The 6,903-nt window shown below is 33.8% G+C and overlaps 1 pseudogene; it reads right to left on the reverse strand.

Moving 5' to 3' along the window:
- Nucleotides 1-2,845: 2,845 nt before the first annotated feature.
- Nucleotides 2,846-3,767, reverse strand: LOC149209413 (auxin response factor 22-like; annotated as a pseudogene).
- Nucleotides 3,768-6,903: the final 3,136 nt, after the last annotated feature.

Consider the following 6,903-nt stretch of genomic DNA (forward strand, 5'->3'; position numbering starts at 1 on the left):
AACATGAAACAAAGCCTTTCTTTTCTTTTTGCTTCCCTAGCATTTTATTTTCCTTTTTCCCTCTTATTTAGGGCAGCTAACATCTAACATTTTATTGATATGGATGCCTATAAAACATAAAAAAATTCCTAACATTTTAACTTTTTTTTCTTTTGCATCCATATCCTAACTTAACATTTTAAAATTATTTTTGACTAATATGCTAACTTATCAAAACCAAATAATGTTACAAAAGTATATATATGTATTGTAACATTGAAAGGAATATGATAAAAAAATCGATTTGGTAGTCCCAGTTTTTGGGATCCAAGGGAAAATCTCTGTGTATATCTATTTTATGTTTTATGCTCTCGCCATTATTTATTTTCTATTTTTTTAGAATTTGTATGTGGGTAATTTTTGTACGGGGTTAAAACGTACATGCCTATAGTATCCTCCAATATTTGAACATTTCCTTGCACTTCCTGCTTCATTTCACAATATCAGGATTCTCAATGCCTCTTTCTACATTACCAAGATCCCCAAGTAGCAACATTATGATTGGATAATGATTAGAAAGCCTCTTTACCACTGTAATTGAATACTTTGTCTACACTACTATGACCTGTCATCTAAAAGGAAGTCCATTAATACAGTTAGAAAAGACTCAAGAGCGACAAGGGTTGATTAACCTGCTCAACTCAAAGTTTTCCTAGTGAAAGAAGGAGGCTTCCTCTAACTTTACAAAACATACCAATGTATTTAATGAATTTAGTCTGTAATAACCATTTGTAAGGAGTAACAGGCTATCCTCCTCAAAAACCTATAGTAACAACTGTCATTTGATTACAAACTTCCAAAAATAGAGCGATCACCTTCAAAGCCTTCACTTACTTTCTGAATCTTCTCAATGTAATTAGTTTCAAGGTAGTTTATAACAACATATACACACAACCTACATGGTTAAACTTGGGGGCAGTTGTTGTGGCCATGTGATGCCAACAAAAGCATGTGACAAAACAAATAAAAAAATATATCAAAACAATATAACATACAATAAGGTCTATTATGTAAGCAACATATGAGCCCCTTGTTGACACATAAGAAGCAATCAATATTCACCTTAACCTATCAATAATGGTCACAAACATTGACAAGTTCAGTGTGTTGAATTGTTAGATAATGTTATATATTTTATAGTCAAGCCTCTAACATAAGTGCATTGTGCATCCTATAAAACATAACCAAATTATTCAAGTTCTAAGATCCATTTTATCCACTTGATGCAACCTTACAAAGGCATCAGACAATGTATGAATCTTTCTTCAAAGCAACCCTCCAATATAAATAAGGTACATGAAACCACATAAATGCAAAATCACACAAAAGACTAGAACACCACGCCTTTAAATTTTAGATATGAGGTGTCAAATATTTGGAAGGGAAATGGAATGCTTTGAGATTTTTTTCTTCCAAGGAAGCAAAATAAACCAATCTAGTTTTCCTTGCAATAATGTAATGGCCATGGTAGTGTACAAGTTTTAAGCCCTAGTTTTCCCCACAATAATGCAATGGCCATGACAATGTATAGGTGTTAAGCCATCCATTTTAAACAAAATAAGCATTTGGTTTCATCCATATAAGACTAAAAGAAACTACCACAACTCACTCTGGCACATATCCATGATCACAAACAATTATTCTCAAGAAAGGAAAACTACACAAAATACTTACAACAACAAGTTCAAGTTCCAAGATCCATTTTATCCATTTCATGTAACCTTATAAAGGCATCAAACAATGGATGAATCTTTCTTAAAAGCAGCGTTCCAATATAAATAAGGTACATGAAACCACATAAAGCTTTGAAAGGAAAATGGAATGCTATGAGAATTTTTTCTTCAAGGAAGCAAAGTAAGCAAATCTAGTTTTCCTTGCAATAATGCAATGGCCATGGCGGTGTACAGGTTTTAAGCGCTAGTTTTCCCTGCAATAATGCAATTGCCATGGCAATGTACACGTTTTAAGCCATCAATTTTAAACAAAATGAGCAAATGGTTTCATCCATATAATAATAAAACAAAACATCACAGCTCACTCTGACACATACCCATGATCATAACCAATTATTCTCAGCAAAGGAAAACTACATAGAATACTTACATCAACAATGAAAAACTTGTTTTGGAAAAGCAATGTCTCATAACAAGTATAAAAAACAAAATTGATAACTAATTATGGAAAATCTAAGATGGAAAAGCTAAAATAATTCTGAGGTGAGGAATTCATCAAACAAACTAACTAAATAGAGCACACTTTAGTAGATGTTTCTGTCCTTCACAGGTTCAAACTTATGATAATGGTTGATATAATTTCACTTGCTCTTTTCAAAGAAAAGAGTAAAAACACACACAAATATTATCCAAAACCAATATGTCATGAGTAAAAAGAATTCATAGCACTTTAACTGAAGAACTTGAGATAGTTAATGAAGTTTAATTCTTTGTCTTAGGGTCTATTTTTCCCAATTTGATCAACAACACATGACTTTTGATATTTATGTTGCCTCCAACAGCTAGAGGAGATTACCTACCAGGTTAACAAAACATTAAATTTGAGTCAATATCATTCTCATCATGCTTTTAGATATTATCTAAGTTGTGTGCCTCGAGAGTTATATTCCTATTAGGTAGTTTTCTACATACAACAATAAACTTAATGATCTTGAACTGGATCCAACCTTTCAAAGGAAGAGTTATATTCTTATTAGGTAGTTTTCCACATATAACAATAAACTTAATGATCTTGAATTGGATCCAACCCTACAAAGGAAGAATCAAGCATGCAGATTAAAACATACCAAGAGTTACCTTAACATGTTGTCACTTCTAGATTCAGATAAGATTGTAAGCCTCCTCACCGTCCTCATGAAATCTCTGCATTCAATTGAAAGACAATGAAAGTTTTGCCTAGTTTCCTGAAAATCCACATAAATATTCCTAAATGCAAAAAGAGGAATGTATAATTCTAACTACTACATAACATTTCTCTTGCATTGTAGTTGTTTGTGATTCTAATTTGCTTAGCAAATACAACATTGACATGATGTGCAAAGACATTTTGTACATCAGAAAAAAATAGATTACAATTGTTTACTTTTAGCCTTTGCTCAAGCCCTAATTTACTAAATAGATTATGTGTAAATTTTGAAGTGAGATAAAACTACCCATAAGGTTCTTCTCCAACATGCCTCACCATGTTTCCAATATATTTGTAGAGAATATGATTTGACAACTCCAAATTGTCAATACCAAACATTTTTCGTAACCTGATCAATAAATGTTGAACATTGTTAGATCAAGGGTTCACCCTACTTCTTCAGTCTCTCTATAGACTTTGCAGGGGAGAACTGTATTCTATGATGTTTTTTCATGTGTATCTTTATTCAAGTTGAGTATATCGGTTTCATATTTAAGCCTTTGAGGACCTTTGACACCATTAGTTCCAAAAGGTTCCAAGCTATTCCCACATTGGTGTGTAAGGCTAGAATTGCCATATTTTTTTGATCCACTTGCATTTGTCAGTTTCTGAACCTTATCCTCAACTTCTTGATTGAAATCAATTGAGCTCTTGTTTGTAAGCCTAGGTGAACCAGTGTCATTGAAGGAATGAAAACCAAGCCCCTCTATAGAGCGAACTCCAGACTGCATGAATTGTTGAGATCTTGGAGATTAGTTTGTATGTATGGGCTTTCCAAGCAACAAAAAATATGTGCTCTTAGACAACATGCAAATATTCAACTTCCTACTTTGACAAGCCTCGCAACCAAACAAATTTAAGAGAAACGAAAAGGCAATCAATCCTTATAAAAACAAAAATACAACTGTCGAATCTCACCAAAATTAAATAAATCAAAACCAATAATAGCAATGTGGACCTCATGCAAGGGCCTCCCTTGCATGAGACCCATTTGGTGTCTCCAATGAACTGTCAAACCTACCTCACAGAACTTGACAAGGGTAGAATCAATGAACAATCTGATTGATAAAGTATCAGGTCCCTTCCTTCCTGCCTACCTTTCGAGAAAGATGCAACAAAACCAAGATCGCCCCTATAGTGGGAGAGGAGGCCCATTGACTGTTGGTGCGTATTGGAGTGACTTTGCTTTATTGGCATCCAAACGATCATCCTTTCCTTGTCCCAACTTCCTATTGGTAGGTTTAAGATCCTCTTATACAAGAAAAAGCACTAGAGTAAGTAACAAAGAAAGCATCGAAGTCACGTTTTGAGTTAGAATTGGGTTATTGGCTTTGGGAAGTAAATATGGGCTATTGTACTTCCTTTTTTTCATTGTAATCCCCCATTTGTTGGGAATAAATTTCTCTATCCATTGCATGCATTTTCCTCCCATACCAGACAGAAGCCGCGCTCGCTAAACCAATTGTAGCTGCTTCCTTCCAACCGGGCTGGGGAGAAGAATGGAGCGGGGCCGGGACGCATGACAATGATTCCGTCCGGTGTTGGATGATGAATTGCCCAGTTCGGTCACTAGTAAATAAATCCTGAGGAATGTAAGCTAGGTCTCTTTCAAGCAGGGAAAATTTTAAGAACCCCCTAAATTTATATGTATAATAAATGGGTGAATCCTCATGATACATGGGAAAAATGGAAGGCGATTTTATCAATAAGATATATATATATATATATATATATATATATATATATATATATATTTGGTGAGAGATATATTTGGCGAATCTTTCACTCGATTATAAAATCTTGTAAGATCTTGGTGAATCATTCACTGAATAAATATGGCTTGAGAAAAGTTTGGTTCTTACCCATTTTGAACTTGGAGGTAGGTTACAATTAATAAATAAACATTCAAGCTCTTCTAGTTGATTATTTGTCTTTCATCAACATATATGCTTGTTATACCACCATTTGGTTACTTTTAAGCAACCATAAAGACTCTGATTGATGGCTATGTGAAATGAATTCTCCAAAGGTCAATGGTAAGAATATTATTGTAGGCTATCCATACCCTTCAACGATTTAAATATTTTAAGCTCAACATAAACTTTTGATATGTTTCATTAATCTGATCTTTTGCTCCCAATATTCCATCCCTCCACTTGACATACTTCAACAATATCCTTTGTGTTGTTATATAGTTAGGTGTTTGTGCTTCAATCTAGATAGCTAATTTTATATTTTAAGGATATGTTTTCTTTTCAGTTACATCTTTATTGTGCTCTTGATGTATTTCAGAATCCCTAATGACCTCCTTTGTGGAGTTTTATAGCTAGGTGTTTGTTTTTCAACCTAGATAGCTACTTTTGTGTTTGAAAGATATGCCTCCTTTCCAGATACATTTTTATTGTGCTCTTAATTTATTTCATAATCTTAACAACACTTCCCTCTTTCCTTTCTAACAAAGAATTAATTTAATTCAGATTATTGATTGTAGTTAGTGCTAATATCATATTAACATCTGCATGGATTTAGAATTTTCTTACACTTGATCTTGAATTTATATCTGTTGTAACAAGTATAAGGATGTAAGTATCTCTTTATTTCTCTCTTTTACCAAATTAATCTCTTTTACTTTTGTGTACTTGCAGTCATCTAGAACTCATGGACAGAACTAGAAAAACATTGATAGAGCACAAGTCAGAAGTCTTGTGCCAGAAATATTATTTTTGCATAGTTGATCATCTTGGTCATGCATATTATTTTAGATAGACTCAAGACTTTATTAAGAAAGATGACACTATAAAATGATCCTATTGTGTAGGTCCTTGTTTGATGCATCCTGAATTCATTGCATTTTTTAGGTAGGTGAGTTAAAGTGGAACACCTTTGCAACTTAGAGCCTGGAAATTCTGAATTTTATGAACTTCTATCAAGCATTCATGTTGCAAATGGCAAGTGGGATAATGCAGCAAAAGTGAGAACAGTTAAAATAACTTTTATTTCAAATGACATCGAGTTGTAGTTTGGTGGAGTTAAATAATATGGTATACAAATTCATTGTGGGAGTTAAATTAACACCTTCGATTTGAGGAATTTTATGAAACATTTTCCAATATTGGTTGGGCATATATGGAGGTGGTAGGTAATGTTTGTAAAACAAGATTTACACTGCAGACCAGGAAGAGGTTAAGGAATACATGCTCAGCAGTACTTTCTAATTTATGGAGACAAAAACTGGAATGCCTATTTTATTCTGAAAAAACTTGCACTTATGTAGTGACAACCACAGTGGCAAGTTAATCTCCAAGATGTTCACTTGAGAAATCATTTCAAGGTAGCAACCCTTTGCATCATTTCAGAGGTGAATTTACTTTTTTGTAGACTGGTACCCTCAATTCTGTTGGGTATTAAACGGGGAGCCTTGAAGCAAAAACCCTTTTTTTTCCTCGCAAGATTTGTAAGAATCCTACTTTGTAACAGTCATATGGAGGATCTGTGTATATTTGTGTGAAGAGTGCCCTATAGATGATACCATTGCATGAAACATTACGTGAGAAGATACATTGCAAGAATGAGTTCATCATCTTGTGACTATGAGGAACTTGAAGATGCTACCAGGGCCTTGCAAAGGTTGCCTGATCATTTTCTTCACAATGATCAAAGCATTTGGAAGCAGCGAGACACAATCAATGCCATTTTTGTCACAATCATTTAATAAATATAAGTATGATGTGATCATTTTCTTCACAATGATCAAAGAATTTGGAAGCAGCGAGACACAATCAATGCCATTTTTGTCACAATCATTTAATAAAGATAAGTATGATGTGGGGATTCCTATCATAAAATATCGGAAGGAAGGAAGATATATTGGTGTTGACCTTACTATACATGATGATGTATGAGTAGCAGTGGTTTAGCATGGAATCTCACCTGATACCCAACATA

Source organism: Pinus tabuliformis, chromosome 1_2, assembly GCF_031772625.1.
Source record: "Pinus tabuliformis cultivar Carrire ecotype Pingquan chromosome 1_2, CPIR1, whole genome shotgun sequence".
Taxonomy (NCBI): Eukaryota; Viridiplantae; Streptophyta; class Pinopsida; order Pinales; family Pinaceae; genus Pinus; species Pinus tabuliformis.